General features: G+C 34.9%; 1 long non-coding RNA gene across 1 annotated transcript; it reads left to right on the top strand.

The window, feature by feature from the left end:
• Nucleotides 1–3595: 3595 nt before the first annotated feature.
• Nucleotides 3596–5406, top strand: LOC116440275. Its single transcript, XR_004238521.1, has 2 exons — nucleotides 3596–3681; nucleotides 4836–5406. It is a non-coding gene; the product is annotated as an uncharacterized LOC116440275 (long non-coding RNA).
• The last annotated feature ends 15832 nt before the right edge of the window (nucleotides 5407–21238 follow it).

Here is a 21238-nt window from a genome sequence, read left to right as displayed (position 1 = left end):
GCTCAGCCCCACAGAAGGCTGCTCACTCTTCAGTGGGATGAGGGAGACAAACAGAAGTGAGAAAATTCATAAGTGGAGTTAAAGACAAATTAATAAGTAAAGCAAAAGCTGCGCACACAAGAAAAGCGAAATCAGCAAATTGTTCACCAGTTCCCAAAGGCAGGCAGTTCAGCAATCTCCAGGAAAACTGGGCTCCATCAGGCATAACAATGACTTGGCAAGACAATCACCATCATTCTGAATGTGTCCCCCTCTTCCTTCTCCTTCACACAGCTTTTGTTGCTGAGCATGATGCCATGTGGTCTGGGATCTCCTGCTGGGCAGCTGGGATCAGCTGTCCTGGCTCTGTGTTCTCCCAGCTTCTTGGGCACTCCCAGACTATTCATTGGTGGTGTGAAAAGTGAAAAAGCCTTGACCCTGTGTGAGCACTGCTCAGCAGAACCTAAAGTATTCATGTTACCAACACCTTTTTGTCACAAATTATACACAAAACACCAAAGCTGCTATCATGAAGAAATTAACTTTATCACCACTAAAAGCACATACAAAATATCTTTTTCCTATTCTAATTCTGATTTTTTCCACAGAGCATTTCCACATAGAAATTCTACATGAGAAGCATCTGCAAATCTCAAAGGTGGTAATGATGGGATACTTTGAAAAGGAAATATGGTATTTTTATTTAAATATTTCCTTATTTGAAAATCATTCAGTATACCTCTGGGCAGACTGTAAATGTCTTGCTTACCACAGTGGAGTAAGGAAATCTAGAACAAAAACCTGAACCATAAACATTTCCTTTAAAATTAAACATAACTACTTCTCACCTGATCACTCAAATCCTGAACATCCTTCAGCCACAAAGAATTCTTCAGCAGCTGAGTATGCAGAGTAGCCAAAGGATTCCTCTCTATACCATTTTCATGCTCATCCCCAACTTTTCTTTTTAAAAAAATCTTTTTTTTCTTTAAGAAAAGGTGCAAATTTTTGTGCAGATACAAATTTTATAAACTATTTTCAGCTACAGTTTCGAAAATATTCCTTTTGTATCTGAGCAAGCTGACAGTAAAGTGTTTCATGTATTTGCACATCTTTGCAAATCTTTACTTGTTATTTCTCATTATGAACTCATAAAACAGAAATGCATAAATGGTTGGATGAAAGGAGAACAACTCAAACAAGCGATTCTTGTCATTATCACAAATTATTCTCAGCATTATAAAGGGAATAATAATGAGAAAAAGAAGAAAAAGCAAAGAACAGACCTAATAAACTGTACTTTATTTCTGATTCATTTGTGTATAATAAAAAAAATTAAAACATACCTTATATATCATATATTCATTTATTTGGTAAAGACAAGATTTGTATTTTTGAAAGTATTTTAACTTACACAGATGAAAACTTTATTTAAGTGCTTTCACTGTTTTTCTAGCATAAAAATATGCATATTTTGATCTCCAATTTGAAATAAAATAGTGGTAAGAAAAGACACTTAATCTGAGCAATTATTGAATTACAGTTAAATCAGAAAGTAAACAGTCATGTTCTTTTGTTCCATGAATCCAACAGCAATAAACAGTGGCAAAGGGTAGGTTCAAATTAGAATCCTAGAAAGTAGTCCCTGGTACTTACGTTCAGCTCATTTTTTCCATTTACCATTTCAGCTTTTTAAAAAAATTTAATTAAATTTTTAATCTGCTGTAAGACTGTTAATTGCTATTCTCTCATGAGGGCTGAATGACTTTGGATATAGGAGCATCTGCAGAGTGAGTAAACAGCAGCTAATAAGTAATCATTATCATATTTGGATTTCATTTAAAGATTTTTGTTTGTTTTCTTTCTGTCTCTACCGGATGGAGAAGGAGCACCTGCCTAGGAAGAAGCATTCAGAGGAAATTTCTCTCAACTGCTTCTCTAAAAATTCTCTACTTTATTCTGAAAATGTTGTTATGAGGCATTGTTATGCTTAGATGTTTCAGAGCTGTAAATTGGGAGGCAATCTCATCTCTGAATTTTGCTTTACTTCTCTGAGTCTTCATTCTCTTAACAGAAAATGTCTTCATTATGTATACCCAAATAATTGCTAAAATTAAGATAGCAAATTTTGCATCAGTACTGAGCCTGGCAGAGAAGGAGTTATTTTTCCCCATAGCAGCTCTCACAATGCTGTGCTTAGATTGGTAGCTAGAAAGGTGTTGATAACACACCAGTATTTTGGCTTCAACATTCCCCCTCATCATGAGGAGTGGAAAGATCCTGGGAGAGGACACAGCCAGGGCAACTGGCCCAATCTGACAAAGAGCTATTCCATACCATGTGATGTCTGCTCAGATATAAATGCTGAGAAAGGAGAAGGAGAGGGGTGTAAATTTGCTGTTATGACATTTGTCTTCTGTAGCAACTGCTATGCAGCTGAAATCCTGCTTCTCAGGAAGTGGCTGGGCATCACCTGCTGATGGGAGGTATAGAATTTTCCTTTCCTTCCATGCATGGCCTGTGCTTTTGCTTTTAAAACTGTCTTTATCTTGACCTATGAGGGTTGAGGGGTTTATCTTATTTTCTCCCCCCCATTTTTCTGCAGAGTGATGGAACAGCTTGGTGGACATCTGATATCCAGCCAACATCAGCCCACCACTCCATCAAACTCTTTCACTGTTTTTGACAATTTCTCACCTCCCATGTTTATAAAAATGTAGGTTTCCATTTTAAAAGATGTGTTTTTTCACAATAGATTATTTTATTTTATTATTATTATTATTAATAATAATATTATTATATTATATTGCTGAATTTTACTTGTTTGATCATGGTCCTCCTCTAATTAACTTCCTATTGATTGAAACTATCTGCACAGTATCCAACTTGATTTCTATTTTGGTCATCTATCTTACTTTATAAAAGTGTCCTAAATTTATGTATTTTTATTGCTAATGTATTTATGTAACCTATCTCAGACAAATTATTAACATTTGTGTGTGGTATTAATGATGGCTGAATTTGCTCTTTTTTAAGTAAGCAAATAAAGATAAAAAAAACAGAAACAACAAAACAAACCCAAAAGAAACAAAGAAAAAACCCAATCAAAATGCGTCCAAGCACTATCATACATCCCTATTCCCAACTCAGTCACATCTGAAAAGTTGTTCAAGGTGCTATACAGACATCACCTCATTGACTAAGGATAAAAAAATTTCAAGCTTCAGCAGATCAATGGGGAACCCAATCAAGAGGTGATAATGCTACCTGGGAATGCCCTTTTCCTAAACATGAAGTCTGTGATTTTGCAGTGTTAATGTACATTTGATCTTGGCTTACAATTATAAAAACTTAATTTATTTTTTTGATAGATTTTTTAAAATCTTAGAATACTTGTTCCTTAATAAACACACGCAGATAATTCCCTCTAATAGTGATTCCTTGCTTGATATTGATATGAGTCAATATTAGACTCGTTCATTTATCAACAGTCCTAAATGTTTGCAATGATTTTGTTGCAAACACATCTGAAAGCAAACTGAGAAGTCTGTGTTCCCTACAGCAAGTTCTTAGCAACATTCTATGTGAAATATGTAGCAGATGAGTAAGGAACCAACTCACTATATGTGGAAAATGCGGAAACTACAGACTACAAGGAGATCTACAAAGCACCATTAAGAATCTGACCACTGGGATTATCGGGTATTTAAGAATGAAGATGTTCTGGTCTGTTATAAGCATAGACACATACGGACGTTTATGACAAAGGTATATGGAACAGAATAGAACGATTATCAAGACACTCTTCAGAGCTGAAAGAATCACCAAGTGACTGATTGCACTTGAAGTGCAATGGCTTAAAGAATATGGGAGAGCCCCAACAGCACTCTGTTCGTACAATTTCTCCATAAACTGCTAGTCCAATTATATGTAGGATAGTATGAGCTAATACGCTTTTATCACACTTAGCAATGAAAAGTCAGAGTTCAGGTGTTAACTGCATCTAACACTGCATTTAGACTGTCCTTTAAAATCCATTTTCTATAGCATTGATTTTACAACTAATAATTATTTTTCTCTCTGTTACCAGCTCACCATAATTAGAAGAAATACAAATAAAAGTGAAAAGTAAATGTAAAGGTTGCAGTAGTGCTTTGCTGCCAACACCCATACTAAGAAGGCAAATTTACTAGCTGTTACCTTGATAAACACTTATTTGTGCATAATCAAGCAATACCTTAGGATGTTGCAGGGGGTAGAAAACATTCTCAATTAGTTTTTTGATCATCTCCTTTCTATGTCTGAAAAATATAAGATAATCTCAGGCCGACTTTGCAATGTGGGAAAAGAAACAGCCTAGCAGCAGATTCTCCTATCAGAACAGAGCTTTTATAGAGATGACCTCAGAAACCTCAGAAAGATACCATGCATGTACCTTGTCCTCAGTATTAAGGTGTCCCATAATCCTTTGCCCTATAAAGGTGCTTCAATGACTTGTTTGTACTGCAGTGACTCCCTGTGGTCTGAGTCACAGCAAAGCAGCATTACTGAACAGTCACTAAAATTTAACTAAAACCTGTTGTCTGCTTTTCACTACGATAGAGTTAATTTTCTTCATAGTAGCTTGTATGGGGCTATGGTTTGGGTTTGTGGAAAAATAGTGTTGGGAAAACAGGGATGTTTTCATTATTGTTGAGCAATTCTTATACAGACTAAAATATGAAGAGAAATAACAAAAAATAAATGCAAGTGGACATTTTCAGTACCAAGTTTTAGGTCCTTATACAGAAAAATGTGATCAAAAAGCAATGTAAAACATGGCTTAGTTTTAACTTTGTAATTTTTTTGTTTTTCAGAATACACACCCATCTCTTGCTGCATTTATGATGCAAAATGTGGAAAGGAATAAATACAAGATAGAACGCTAACAATAATATCCCGTGTTTAACCTTTTGCAACGTTATTACATATGCTTTGGTTGTTTGAAATATGTGAGCACGAAAGCAGGAAAGAAAGAACAAGGTTTATTTTTGGTCTGTACAGGGCTAATAACATGCTGCCAAATGTTTAACAATTTTAAGGACATGAAGGTGTTACATGCCAGTGTTTTAAAGATCCATTAGAAAATGTTCTGTTATAGACAGAAACTGAATGTGCTTATCTGTTTTGTGTTAAAGGTGTTGACCTAGCGAAAGGCATTTTTACTATTTTTCTTTCTCTTGGATGAGGAGTTTGTAGTCTGCTTGCAGCATCAGTAGACAAGTTCCCTATAGAATTTATTTTGTGACTATTATTGGAGCAAACAGAAGCCTTTTTTTCTGTTCTTCCTAGCAGAAAATTAAACAATGTGACAATTTTGAGTGGGTATGAACTGACATTTTCCTAGTGCCTTTAGAATGCAATGATTTAGGCAAAAAAAAAAAAAAATTGCTAATATTTTTCATAAAATTTAGTAAAATAAAGATGCACTGAAATCTTGGAACTGGATTCTACAAATCAATAAATACACATCTTGAGAGAAAAATATTAATGCAAAAATAAGTTTATGATTTTCTACCTATATCCACTGTAAACACCAAAGACAGAAAAAACTGAGTTATTTATATTCTTTTTATGTTTTGTTTCCGTATAGCTATCAGATATCTTCTTGCAGTTTATGCACCAAGCCATTATTGCTTAGCTAGTTTCTTGCAGGTGTCACAGAAACATTGATGAATGAACTATTAGTCCCATTTGGAGGCTGGATCTCCAGTTATATAGGGATAATGATTTTTTTTAAATACAGAATTGTTGAAATATTTCTATCATATTTTCTGTTAATTTTTCTGACGCAAATCCTGAAACCATCATACCCACTTCAGACACTTGCACTTTCTCACTTAGCCTAATTTTTAACTGTTAAGGTCTTCTTATTGGACTCGTGGTTGCAAGTATTAAAGCACCAGTACAACTTTCCACCCACCAGTTTACAGTTCTGATCTATAATGAACAATTGGACTGACCAGGAAAGTAATGGTTTAAATGGAATCAAACATGCCAGGCAAAGAATCAGACAAAAAATTTACAAGATCAAACTCTTGAACATTTAGAAGGACAAACCTGAGTTCTGGAGGACAAAAGGAAGTGTATGTACTGAAAAAAATCTGATCGGAAGTGACAGGCTGAGACTGTGTTGTGGAAAGTAGGAAGTTTGGTAGAAGAAACTGAAAGACAGAAACAATCTTGTAGGAATGGCAAAAGAATCCCAACAAACCAATCAACGAAACAAAACCCCAAAAACGTTATAAAAGGATCCACAACAAAATTGTAGTCCGGAGGTCAGAAAATTAAGATTTATTTAATCCTTTATTAAGCCTGATCCAAGTGGGAGAGACACTGGAAGACAGATTCTGACATCCTGACAGTACCATGCTAATTCCATACCCATCCATCAGATTTCACTGTTTTATGTTTTGTTCTGTATTGTAACTTTCTAACATATTGTTTATCATACAAAATTTAACTTTTGTTTTAGGTTAGAAATATTAAAGCACAAGTTCTTACAGAAGCAACTGCTGTTATCCAAATAACCCATAGCATTTGTACTGCTCTTTCTTATTTGTGGAACATTAATGTATCTTCGAGAATTTAAATTCATGAGGCGACCTCTTATACACAGTTTTGTACAAGCCAGTTCCTTTAAGTTCCTAAACCATTGATCATGGAGTCATAGGATGATTTGGGTTAGATGGGGCCTTAAAGATCATCTATTTCCAACCCCTCTGCCATGGGCAGTGCCTTCTTCCACTAGATCAGGTTGCTGAAAATCCCATCCAATCGGATCTTGAAAACTTCCAGGGATCTCCATCCATAACTTTGTAAATTCTCTTTACAATAAGTGGAAATTTTTTTCCCTGTCTCTCCTGAGTAGATACTGTATAAAAACGAAGGCATGTCAAGATATTCTGTGTTGTCCTTCTGTCACATAGACTTGTTCTATTTTGTATGGAGAGTTGCTTATACTTTTGTGTTTCTTCAGCTAAAATTTTGGGACACCGATATATGTGCAGAATCTAGGACAAGAAGAATGGTTACAAAGAAATTGTTGACATTTTCTTATTTCTCTGTTTTGCAGAAAACATCTCACTTAATAGGATTTTTACCTTGAAATACATTTTTCAAACAACTTACACAGAAGAAAGGAAATTGCATTTTACATTTGATATGTAAACTGGGAGAGAACATTGGCAAAAAATTTCTGTAAAATAATTTGACCACTTTTGAGGGCATAAAGAAATTTGGAGGCAAGGGAATCCCCACAAAGCCAAAATGGTTTAATATTTGCAAGAGAAGTTCAACAAAACATAGAGAGTATTCAGAGGGACCCACATTCTTGTTATGCTTGTTCGGATGAGAGCAAAAGGAAGAGATGGAAAGAGAGGGAGGGAAAGAGGAAGTGAAAGAGAGAAGTGACAACTCTTGAAATTACAGTTTATTTCATTCAATAAAGGTAAAAGAGCACCAAGGTCATTATGCAGTGTCCAAACAGGTTCACACAGTGTATGTCCAGCAGAGGGAGATTTATTTGACCTAGAGAATTAGTTACTAAACATCTTCCTTTAAAAAAAAAAAAAAAAATTGTGTGTTTGCATATGTTAGGATGCCCTTGAATTCAGTCAGCTGTGAAAGCTTTTCAAGATCCATCCAGCTGTGAATGCCAAAAAGGCAAATTTTGATTCCAGTGTACAATTCCACTCTCCTTTGGAGTTGTACCCGTCCTCAATCTGGAATAACACCATATAGTATAATAGAAGGCTTTTTGCTGCAATCCATGTCAAATTATATTACAGTAAGAGAAGAAATAAACTATGATGAATATTAATAACTTTTTGTGGTGAAGAATATTAAACATTCATCTTATTATAATTAAAAAGAGTTAATTATTTTGTTTGTTTTCAACTCTTTCTGGGAAAAAGATTGTTTTAACTGGAATAATGAAATATTTTCTGTATTCCAATTTCCATTGGTGAGGCTCTACAGAAACTGAGGCTACATGCCAAACACCTGCTCCTTGGACTGCATGATAAATTGATCTAAAAAAAAACCCCAAACCCCACCCTTTTTCCTTTCCTATAATTTCCTTGCTGTACTGTCATTGCACAAGTATTTAATGGGAATGGAGGACAATGTTAAAACAATTTATATACACAGAAATACATTTAAATAAATGCATTTAAATAAATATATTAAATAATTAAAAGCTGAAGAAGAAATTTAAATGTTTGGGTTAGATGGATTTTTTATGAGAAATGTGCAAATGAAAAAAATATTGTTTGTTGGGATGAATGTGTAAAGCCTTGAACAAGAACTCATCCCTTAAAGGCAAATAAATTTATCTTTTATCTTGTAACTCAACTCAGAATAAAGATTTTCAGTTAGTTGTTCCGAGGTAGTTTCTTTATATGAAGCCTTAATAAGCTGGAAAAATGTGGTTTCGTGCAAGTGACTCACAGGGCTTTCTTTGAAATAGGAGGAAAAAAAGCTTTGAGTTGTGTAATAGCATCAAGGGACACCTTTCCTTGCTTTAGAGAATAATTTATTCAAGATTAATTGCAACAACTTATCAGAATATAAGCAACTTGGCTTCATGATAGGACTATATAAAAATCCTTTTCTTAGGACAACAACCACTCTTCACCTAGAAAAGGCTCCCCTCATGAGGCACTCGTGTTCTCTTCAGTAAAGGCACCCTTCATGCCTATTGAAGCATTTTTGTCTGTCACCTCCTCGGCCACTTCCTTCACACCATTCTCCAGTTAGATCTTCCAACAGTAGCCTCATGTAAAAAATTAAGGGGTTTTTTTTAAAGAGATTTCTAAAATTTTTTCATCTTTTTTTTAGTTTATGTACATGGCAAATTTAAAAACACAATGGCCCATTAAAAACCACAATTAAACAGCTTAAGGCAGTATTTCAGCTTCAAGCTCTTTTATGACCTACTGCTCTAAAAAGTTGAAGAGTAAGCTTGAAAAGAGATTGAAGGTTAAAGAATGACAATGCTTAACAGTCTGCTATGAAAAACACCTTAATCCTCGAGGCAGCATTTGTCTATGCTGTGAAGACCAGTGTGAGGACCTCTGTACTCATTGAGTCCTGTGGTAAAATTACACAAAGAAGATGAAGGCATCATTTAGAGAGACTTGGGTTGGATCATGGCATGTGGGGCTGCACAGGGTCCAGTGGTGCATTGCTGTTACCGATTAAACTCGTAAATAATGAGCTCAAAATGTTTTGAGCAGCTGTTGGTGTCAGAGATCAGATTCATCCTCAGCAGGAAAGAATGAAGGTAACACAGTTTAAAGTGCTCTGGAACAGACCAGACTCCCAAAGGATTACACCCCAAATGTTCTTGAACTGCAATCTAGTTTGTGCTGTTTTGTTTTGATTTTGGTTAGACTTGATTTCAAAAACATGCTAATTATTCATAGGCACTCACAGTTTGTATAAATACTGTTGAGATAATGCTGTTTTTATTAATCTACTTGCTTCAGTTTTATCTCTGTTATTTGTACTGTGGTTTGGCCATGAAAATAACAATTAAACACAAATTCAAGTGCAGATTTGTAGGGTATGAAAACAGACCTCTGACCACAGGTTGTTTATTGGGGAGCCAATCTTTTAAATACAATGGGGGCATTTGCCCAAGGATCATCAACACAATTAAGATGACAGACTACTGAGCTGTCACAGAGAGAAACGTGGTAAAGATCAAATGCCGTTCTGAACAATGTCTCTGCTACTCTTTGGATCACTTACAATCTTTATGTTGTTGTATTATGCACTTGCACGTGGGTCACTATTATAAAAAGAATCATCACTGATGTGTCTCTGCTGGCCTGCCAGTACCTTTTGAATTTATCAGTCGTGTGTTGGAATCTCTTCTCCAGGGTTGTTATTGGAAATAATTTGTAAGCTGGGTGGAAAGAAAAGTAGAATTTAGGTGTGGACATTCTTTCTGAGAAACTCCAAGCTTTCACATGTGCTGCTGAAACCTTAGTTATCCATGCCTAATCTGGATTTCTCTGCAACACAACAGGAGAAAGGAGTTGGGACATGATGATGGTCGAACTCATGTTTCTAGTTTTAGCTGGTTTAAGATGGATTTAGAAAAAGAAATGAGGAAAAATGGAGAGACCCAAAATTAGCAAATTATTTAGGCGTTTATTTTGCATAGTAAGCCTCTTGAAATGATGTAATTCTGCCAAAATTGTTGATATTTTTAAAGGCCTAAAGTATTTACTCTGTGCACTAGAATTTTAAGTAGATATCCAGTTGTTGATTAAAGGAAAAACAAAACCACAATTAATATTTGTTGTAGCTATAATTATTCAACCTTTCTTGGGATCTGCAATCTCTTTCACTAATATATTCAACAATTTTCTGTTATTGGATAATTTTCTACTATTTTCCAAAAAAAGTCTATGAAAACTTTATTAACTGTAAATAGTTTACTGTTGTGGAATATTTGGCAAATGCTGACATAGTGCATAAAATTGCACAATCAAGTTTTACCTTGATTTATACTGAACAAAAATCTTATTCAAGGAAACTAAAAGCTGTCTATGCTATTACAAGCCTCAAATCATTCACTGATCATTCACTGGTGGTTTTTTTTACTACCCTGTGCCCATTTCAGGGTTTCCTGCAGTAAGAAATTATTTTTAATAATAAGAAAATATTTAAATATTCATTAAAATTAGTTGATTAGTTCTAACGCTTTATTAATTCAAAATTTAAATTAAGAAAAATGCTTTATTTTCTTCAAATCACAATACATATCCAAGAAAAACAATTTTCAGTGAATTTTTTTTTTTCAATTAGGTCAAATTTTGAAAACTTCCCTGGAAATTGTCAGATGAGCTAATTTCTTTTAATGTTGCCTTCTAAAGAACTTTTTCCTTAAAATATTTTTAACTGTGAAATGCTGACTATATCATGGTTGTCTCATCTGGACTTTATTTTTTGAGTCAAGCTTAATTTTATAGACATTATTCCTGGACTTAGAAACCTATGGGGTTTAAGAACTATTGTTTGTGAGAAGAGGGCATAAAACTGAGTCAGCATGGAGTACATGGAGGAAAATATGAAATCATGGAGAAGTTATTTCTTTATTTACCCATTTATTGCTATTCTCTTGTAGTTCTGTATCAAACCATACAAAAGTGGAAAAAAAGTCTTAAAGTGAAAATTTTGCTTGCATTTTCTCATTTTTCTTCAACCATCTTACTTTCTTAGCTTAATCAAGTTTGTCATGGCTTAATCTGAGCCAGCAATGACGTACAGGTGGGAAGGAGAATTGGAGAAGAAAAATTCAAACTCACGGGTTAATATAAGATGGGTAATAATCTTTTAAAAATAAAATATAATGGTAATATTACTAACACTAATGATAAGAACAACAACAAAAACCCCAACAAAACAACAAAACAACAATAGCAATAATAGAAATTGTAGTCAAAAGGTGGTGGTGGTGAATGAAAACCAAGAGAAACAGCTGCTCATCACGTGCTGACCAATCCCGAGTCCATCTCTGATGACTCCCAGACAATCCTCCCAGTGTGTACAGTGAGTATGATATTCTGTGGAATGTCCCTTTGACTAGCTCAGGTCCCCTGTCCTGGCTATGCTGTGTTCTCGTTTCTTGTGCATCTGCACAGGCAGAGCATGGGAAACTGAAAAGTCCTTGATTAAGAGTAAGCACTGCTCAGCAACAACTAAAATATCAATGTGTTATCAACATTATTCTTGTATTAAGTTCAAAACACAGCATTGTACGAGCTACTAAAAGGAAACTAGGACAAAGCTATTTATGAATTATTTTATTTCAAGCACTATTGACTAGTTTTTTAGGGTTTTAATAAATGTCAGGCCGTTCTAGGTAAATGGATTTTAGCTGAATGGGATATAGACATGGGCGAAGGCATTTGTGGTGTATGACCCATTACAGGTGGAAGGTAAAGGAATAGCACATTTTGTTTCATGGCATGTTTCTACTAAGGTATAGCATGTTAAATAATAAGAAAAGCCAGCTTACAATCTGTCTGTCACTTGCCTGAGAGGTGCACCAGTCTTCACAAAATGCTGACTTCTACTAATGTGAAACTACTGTACATACTGTATCTGAGTTACAGCTACCCAAGTTCTTATCTGTCAGAAATATCATATAGGTAAGGCAAATTATTATGATATTTCTTGTTTTTCTACTATATATATGTGCGTGGTTGGAAAACAAATAGTCAAAAAGAAGTATATGTATCATTTCTTGTCAGTAACTATGAAACTACACACTCTAAAATTAAATAGCAAGACTGCCAAGATGAAACATATGGTAGACAGAAATTATATAAGTAGAAACTATCTTTATACATAGATGTGGGTTAAAAACAGTTTATAGTTTTTACCAAGATAAATATAAAATTGTATGCATGATTGGATTACATTTATTAATTCACCACATATGTACAAAACTTTGTAGGGAATAAGGGACTGTGAGCTGGTCTTGTAGCAAAGATCAGAACTGAGATAAAGTTTCACGGTCTGTTTTTTATGAATTCTCTAGAATGAAAAATTGCAATACGGAAATTTCAAGTCTTCCTTCTCATTTGCCTCAAAATTTCTGCCAATGGAGAAAAATAGTTCCAGCAAGCTTTTCATTAGAGATTCAAACTTATTTAAAAGGCCTCATTCAAATCCATATTTTGAGGCATTAACCCCACTCACCTTCACTGGCCTGACATTTGCAAGAAAGGCAATATCTGGTGCTGCTCTTGTAGTTCATATGACTTTGCTTTACTTGCTGGAGCTCAGACTGGAGTAACATGAAGAATCAGGACACAATAAGGAGCATAGGAATACTTCAGGAAATGCAGCCAACTCAAATTCATAAAGGTCATGCTCATTTATTATTTAGTTTATCACTAGGAAACTCATATGAGAAAAGCTTCTTAGAATTTGTAAACATTACACTACCTTTATTAGTCTGATCCTAAGGGAGCAATGCAATGGAACTGATGTGGAAGAAATATGTACATAACTAGAAATACAGGTGTTAATAATACTCTGCACTGATATGGGGGTGGATGGAGCAGTTAAAAGCACATTACTGACTTCACTGGCCATGAATAAATGTCTACAAGATTATTCCATGGAAACACTAAAATAAATCATTGGGGCATAAGAACAGGAATTATTTCCTGGGGGAAGAGGTAGTTAAGTCTGCAGAAAGCTTATTAAAAATGTGGATGCTTTAATAAAATAAGATAGAGAGATGGAGAGAGAAACAGGGAGAAAATGCTGGCATAGCTTTAAAGACTAGAAATATTAAAAAGGATTTTGTTAAAAAAAAAGCATGTGTCTTGGACAAACTGTAACTGTCCATTACATTGATGAAAATATGGAATAATCGCAAGGAAATTCATATTAAGATAGAAAACTAATGCATTATAGGAGAGTAAAAGGACAGATTAGTCATTCTTTTAGTCATTCATCCTGTAGAAACAAAATTAATCTCAAAAAGAAAAGTACATAGTGTGACTGGATACAATATATTTGACTGGGATATGCAGATGTCAAAGAAAAATGAGAAGGGTGAAAGAGCAATGATGGGACACAAATTATCAGTACAGTGATATCCATATGGATTTTCTGAAATTAGTTTTGAAACAGTCACTAATTCTGTGCTGCTGTCAAACAGTTACCCAGGGTGCATCTGCTATTCTCAGGTAAGTCTGCATGTCTGAAATAATTCAGAGAGTTTTCCAGACTGTGACGTTTGAACGTCAGAATAGTGAAAATTCTTTTTTTTTTTTTTTTTTTAGATGCTCCAAGATTTAGTGAACAGTAGCAATAATTTATTGCAAATCACAAAAGGTTAGGTCTCCTACCCTTATCACAATGATTTGCTGAGACATCCCTCCACAGAGTTATGTGTTGACGAAATCTGCACTACTCAGTGGAATTTTGTATTCTTGATACTATGAAGTTATTGTTTGACATAAGTAAATCTTGTGTCATATGACCCAGCCTTCCATAAGGACTGCAAGGAAATCACAGGACATCATCAGTGTCCTTTCCTTTTGCACCTATTAAAGAAGGAATTTGCAATGGGGATTTGCATTGTTCTAAGAGAAATCTACCAGGGTTGCTTGAGCAAGCAGCAGCTCTAGTATTGCACTGGGAGATGCCTCAAAGGGAGCTTTCCAGTTGAAAGTTTGCTGGTTTTCAACAAATCAGAAAGATAAGCCACAGGAAAATCCCACTGGAGTTGTTTTAGTGTTTACAAATTGAATTTTAGACAGATAAATGCCTTGACAAACCAGGAGAAGAAACCTGTATAAGACTTATAAAAAATGAAATACTTAATCTGGTGGGTTTGGGTTGGTTTGGGGTTTTTTTTTTTGTTTGTTTGTTTTTTTGAGGGGAGTGGACGTAGCCTTTTTTTAAAAAATTATTTTATTTTTAAGTTTGTTTCTAATTTAAACTTTCAATAATGGCCTTCCTTGTCTAAAAGAAGTTCCTATAAAGCCTTGCAGCCCCTGAAGCCCTAATTCTGTGGAAGTTTGTGGCAGAAACGCAACAAATAATATTTTTTCTTTTTCACTCACATTGCGATTATTACTTTCTAATGATTGCACATGGTTTCTGTCCTCAGGAAACATTATTTCCAAGTTTGAAGATAATAGGACATGATGCCTTGAATATGGGAGAACATTTTTGCTTTTGGGAATATCTCCACTACTGTTTCGAACTGATTGTCCTAAATTCATCTTGGTCTATAAACTTTTTTAAAAGAAAAATCTGTGTTCTATGTACCTTCAAAACTTTGTTATCCAACATGGCAAGTCAATTAATAATTTCTTATGTTCTCTCAGTAGGGTCCCTGATTAAGACATGAAGAATTTTTCTCTACACATGGAGTAAATAGCTCTGGGAACTTTATGTAATATTAAACTGTGCATACTTTGGACACAGGTATTCAAGGCTTTTTGTAAACCAATGTGTCCAGTAGGACATAACTAGTTGCTACAGACTGAACATCCAAAGTCAGACAGTTCACGATCCTGTTCCCTCTTCCAGCAGCATTTTCCACTATGTTCTTCAGCTAGCTGTTTGATATTTTAATGGCTTATTTCCCTGTCAGTGAAAAAGAAGGGAGTTACTTGTAAACATAGGTGGGAAGATATATCTCTAAGTGCTAATCAGATCAAAAGAATTACTATTCCATTATCAGCTGATTGAGCTCTCAGTGCTGAGTAGTAGTGTCAGTGGTATTATTCAAAGTATTTTAGAATAACAGCCTGCAATAATATCTCTTAGACAAGTATTAGTCATACGCAGGCATTATTACTGAATTTTGCTTTTTCTTAATATGCTATTAAAAATGAATCAACTTCTTTGGAAGGCTGCTGTGTCTGTTCTGTTGAGCAAAATAGATTATCACTTGTTTAAATAAACATTCATATCAGTTTCTGAGGAAGTTGCTTTTGGAAAATGCGTGTAGGTTAGTTAAGAGCATTGAAATATGGAAACCAAAAGTACAAGCACAGCTTACACACACTGAAATTATCAAGCTTTTGCTGTATGTTCATCTTCCATGATTATCTGTTTCAATCTAGTTCAAATCACTGCTGGTCAAACCTACCATGTTTAAGACTTGGGATCTTGAGTTGGCTTGCTTCTGGCAAATTGGAATAGATATTCAGAAAATCTAAACTGGTCTGTGTACTTGATCAAAGTCAAAACTTGATCTCTTGTACCTGGCACTGGTGAGGCCTCACCTCAAATCCTGTGTTCAGTTTTGGGTCCCTCACTTCAAGAATGACATTGAGGGGCTGGAGCATGTCCAGAGGACGACAATGGAGCTGGAGAAGAGTCTAGAGCAGAAGCCCTATGAGGAGCAGCTGAGGCAGCTGAAATTGTTTAGCCAAGAGAAAAGGAGGATAAGAGGAGACCTTATCACTCTCTACAACTCCCTGAATGGAGGATGTGGCCAGGTGGGGGTCAGTCTCCTCTCCCAGGTAAGAAGTGACAGAGGAGGTTCAGACTCTTAGTGGCAGTCAGGGTGAAAGGCAGTCAGGATGAATTCTGGCTTTCTGCTGCTCATGTTGAATTATTCCTCATTGGTATTTATATATAGTATTTTTTTTCTATAAACACATTCTCTTTATCAATGTTCAATATCAAATTTACAAGTGAAAATAGTACTATCACTTCAGACCCAGGAAGATCTATATTCTCTTTTGCACTCATTAACATACTAGTTGTTATGACAATTATACACACATGAAAGAACAGAAGGCCAGAAGGCATTTTTTCCTTATTCACAGAGGAATTTGTGTTGTTATCCATGGAACAGATAAGGAATTGAATTGATTAGAAGATAGATAAAATCATTTTTAGAAAATTATGTAATTTAGGGAATAAAATATTTTTATTTTCTAAATTTGTACTGAACTCCTGTGTGATAGTTACATATGAATAGCTTTGCAATAGTCTTTGAAAATCTCTTTGAAACTCAAAACTTGTATGAAGCTTTGTATGGTACATTTCAGATCTAAAATTCTACCTCTCTTGCATGACTAGAAATCTGTAGATCAAAGGTGAGAGGAACTGGCATCCTCATTTTATATTTGTGCTATAAAGAACCTGAAAGAACCATCTGATACTAGAGTTGTAAGAAGAAAACTGCCAATGAAACCACAGGCTGAAATAGAGAAGGCTACATGAAAATGCGTTCACTGCTTTAGCTCAGAAAGCCTCGTGTCATAATTGTCATTAATTTGTTTAACTACAAATGTCAGACAAAAATTGTTAAAGTTGTACACAAAGAACTGTTCACTCTTCATAACTGCAATTTGCAGGATTCCTTTGTCAAAGCAAAATCAATTTTCACCGGAGCAAAGGTATTTCTCAGTGAAGGTCAAACTTCAACTTTCTGCTTATGATTGTTTTGGCGCTAGAGCTGTTTAAAAACATAAATAGAAAACAAGCAAAATCAAACATTATGCAATTGCAGGATTTCTAGTTTTATAACTGAAAAATAACTGTAGGCAAGAAATATAGATTTTGAATTCATTCTCTGTAAACACTAACTCCAGAATAAAATATTGGGTTAGGACTCTGGGCCTATCACTGGAGGTCTCCAAATGTGCCTTGAAGAAACTTGTAACACTCTACATTTAAGTCAGTTAGCAACCCCTGGTAGATTTTGCTTATTTTTTGGAACATGCTAAATAATTTTTCCTGGCCCAAAAGGCAGTGGTATTTCAAAAATTTATGGATGTAGGTAATATAACTGAAGTTTTCACCAATAATGACTCAACGTTTCCCATGTTACTTCAAAATATGGTACAAAATATGTTTACTGTACACACACTTTTACTTTTTTCAGCATGAACAGAAATCAATATGATGTGCTAACGAGGCATCAAACAGAAAACCAGTTTCTAATGGAAAAGGATGCACTGGGAGATGAACAGCTGGAGAGCAGCCCTGCCAAGAATTACTTGGGGGAGCTGGTGGATGAGAGGTTGGATATGAACTGGCCACTTGTATCCTGGAAGTGTTCAAAGTCAGACTGGACAAAGCTTTGAGCAACCTGACCTGGGGAAAGCTGTCCTTGCCTGTGACAGGGGGGGCTGGACTAAATGGTCTTTTAAGGTCCCTCCCAACCCAAACCATTATATGACTCTGTGAAATCATGCTTCTCAAAATTTTTTTCCAAGCTCTTCAAATTCTCTGTCTGGATTTGTGTCTGTTGATTTGGGGCAAGTTGTGATGGAACTAAAACATTTACCACTAGCTAGTGACTGCTCAGCATGCTCCTACAAATATTCCCTTAACTTCTTTGGCAAATCATCTACATCTAAACCTGGATGCTTTGCATTTCTTGTTTTTGAAAGATATGTGGTGATAATTAAACAGATATTACTCAATTTACTTATCCTATTTGGCCAATATACAAACAATTCCCAAACCTGCATTTACTGTTACTTAAGAGCATCATGTCTGAGTAGATTGACTTATAGTACTAGATTAGTAGATTTTGACACAACATCTCTGAATATGGGTAAATAATATAAAAAGATGGATGAGTTCTTCACTGAAAAGGATCTGTGGGTATTATGAAACCGTTCCAGTTGTCTAAATCTTTGAGATTTTAAATATTAATAGGACCTTTAGTTAAGTAAAAGTGAATATAAAATATTAAACTAAAATGCAAATGGCATAGATCTTCCAAGTATTTATAATATATGCTATCCAGAGATCAGGGGAGTAAAGAGCAGTATGGGTTTCAAAGTCGTATATAAGTAAACCAGAATAATCAGAAAATCATGTAAAGTGACCCAGGACTTGAATAGTAAAGATAAGCATTACATGTTTCTCAAACAAAGGAGCCGTTTTAGAAAGACAGAGAATCAATAATATATGTGACAAAAATATCAGTGTAGAAAAACAGTATCAAATATACCCTGTTTTTTTCATTAGAGTGCAGCCACTCTCTTTACTTGAATAATGGGAGTAAAATATATAATGAAAAATTCCAAAATTCTCGAAAATCAGATTATTTTATGGTAGTATCCACTTCTGGGTATGGAAGTATCCAAATGTGTGCAAAAATTTCACTTCTTCAAGTGTCATGAAGCATTCTTGTTGATGCAGTCAGAGCTTTTACAGCAGCTATGTATCAGTCATTCTTCCTGAGATTTTCTGCTGTCATCTACAAACAATATATGTGAAGATTTTCATGAGAAAGTAAATGACAACCACAAACTTTCCTTTGAGACTTTATGAAGTCACAAGGGCTGTTTCTTTTTATGGCACATCCTGAGAAGAGAGAGAAAAAGAGACGATGCAATTTCTGCTTTCTGAAAGGCCATCGACTGCTGTTTCAGTTCCATAGGTCATTGGAAGAAGGGAATATGCTCATGACCCCATCTCATTTTTTTTGTCTGAAACACCAAATGGAAACAATCATTTGGGGATATGACTCCAGCAGAGGTCTGATTGCCTGAACTGCTTTCTATATGGACATGAGGGCACTGATCTCTCCACAGGATGAGGTCACTGTAACCATCTGTTCTGGGACCAGCCCTTCCTCTTCAGCAGCAGAATACAAAGAAGATTCACCCATCTTTGGGCCAGCATTCCCCACGTCTTTCCCTAGTTTTGAATAAAATTTGGTCTTCTTTTTTTTTTAACTCAGCAGAAGTCCACAGTTCAAAGTGCAGCTCAGTTTTGCTTCTAAACCTGAGGCTTTCCAATATACTCTTTTACACCCTCTGTGGAATGATTTTCCTGCAGATGTACAAAAATTCACATTACTTTTCCATAGTGCCTCTGCATGTTTATGTACATTTCATTCAAAATTATTGTTGCTGGGATAGGAGCCTAGTGCAATGCCCAGTGTTCTAAGGATCCTCTGTAAGGATATTCAAATGTCTGAAATTACTTTTTTTTTTTTTTTGGGGGGGGGGGTTGGGATGAGATGAATAGTTCAATGGGACATGAAAATCCACATTTAAGAGTAGATGACAAGTTCAGTTTCATCGTCTTTTGTTTTCTTTCTTTTTTTTAATATCTGCCATTTTTTGACCCTGCTTTTTCTTATGGTTGTACCATATATTGGCAACAGGATTCCCTTTATTTATTGTGACTTACTTAAGGTGTACTAGAGCTCTTCAGGATGTTTGAGGCACAGAAAAGCCATTTCAGGGGTGTTAATTAACACTTTCAATTAGGGTCATTGATCAAAGTTCAATGTGACTCCTAGGAGAAGATCATCTCCTTTCCCATTTTTTGGGTATATAACATGGAAGTGGAGTAAAATCTGCAGTCAGATAATATCTCTGGTAAATACTTAATTAGCCTTTCAGTCACATTTTGTTGCTTTCTTTTTTTTCAGTCTTCCAGTAGAAGTGATTGAAAGAAATAAAAAAAGCCAAGAATCTGCATTCCACTCTAAAACAAAACAAATTTGGAACAACCTGCTTGTTAATTTGAAAATTTTTATCTCTTTTTGGAAGATTTTACTTTTCATTAATTCATAATTCAAAAATTTTGTGCTGATATCAGAAATTTTGAGTACAAACATGGGAAAAATCCTCAGAAAATACAGTAAACCACATAGTAATGCTGGCTTTGTGTCATCTTTTTACTCCCTACAGTGGATATATATTTTGGGTAAAGGAAGCATATCTCCTGAGGAAAAGCTTACAGTAATTATTTATGAACTTCTCTATACCATGTCTTCCATACCATATGAAAAATATTACACAATGTTCTTTGGCTGGGTTTTTTTTGTGTATGTGATATTTTGGAGGGTTTTGGGTTGTTTGTTGGTTTTGGTTTTTTGTGGTTTGGGCTTTTGGACTTTTGGGCAATTTTACTTTTTAGATTTTTGTTTTGTTTTGTTTTGTTTTGGTGTGTCAGACACAACATGGGAGAAAAGTAGCATTCATGATCTGTCCTTGCACATTGTTGTTACATGTGATAGCCCAGAAAAGTGTCTAACTGTAAAGCAAATTGTCTCTTCCTATATAATCAATTCATCAAAATATTTTTGTTTTGGCTTGTTGTTATTCAGTTCTTAGCTAAAACTATTGCTTTATTGAAACTCATACCTCAATTCCTCTTAAAATTGCTACTGTTTTCTCCCAAAAAGAAGAAGGTTTTAAATTACTGATTTTTCTATTGATGTGAAACCTGTGAAATAAAATTTGTCTCTTTTATTAAGGATTTATTTTTACTTATTTCATATATCTTAGTCCTTGATCTAAGTCACCAAATAAGTATCATAAAGGCAGTCTTCCCAAATTCCAGGTATCACTTAACTACTAACTTCTACTACGTTGCTATATGGCATAGGTTTTCTTGGTGATGACAGAAAAGGCACCAGTAAAACACCATTTCAGAAACTTTGTTCTTGAACATAATGATAAAAAGATGAAAGTTTATTACTACTCTTATTTTTGTATTTAGTTATTTAGCAAGCAGTGTACTATCTGGTCTCAGACTTGTAATTAGCTGTTACACACACACACACACACACACACATAAAAATGGCGACGTTTCGAATGAAAATATGGCCCCTTGTTTATCTCTTTCATTTTAGGCAGGATAATCTGAGAAAAAATAGTTAAGGAATACATTAGATAATTAAGCAATAAACCCCATCTAATGATCTTTTAATGTCTTTGAAATTATCTTACTTCCTTTAAAC

The sequence above is a fragment of the Corvus moneduloides genome, chromosome 2 (assembly GCF_009650955.1).
Source record: "Corvus moneduloides isolate bCorMon1 chromosome 2, bCorMon1.pri, whole genome shotgun sequence".
NCBI classification, from domain to species: Eukaryota; Metazoa; Chordata; class Aves; order Passeriformes; family Corvidae; genus Corvus; species Corvus moneduloides.
This window is presented reverse-complemented; position numbering and strand designations above follow the sequence as displayed.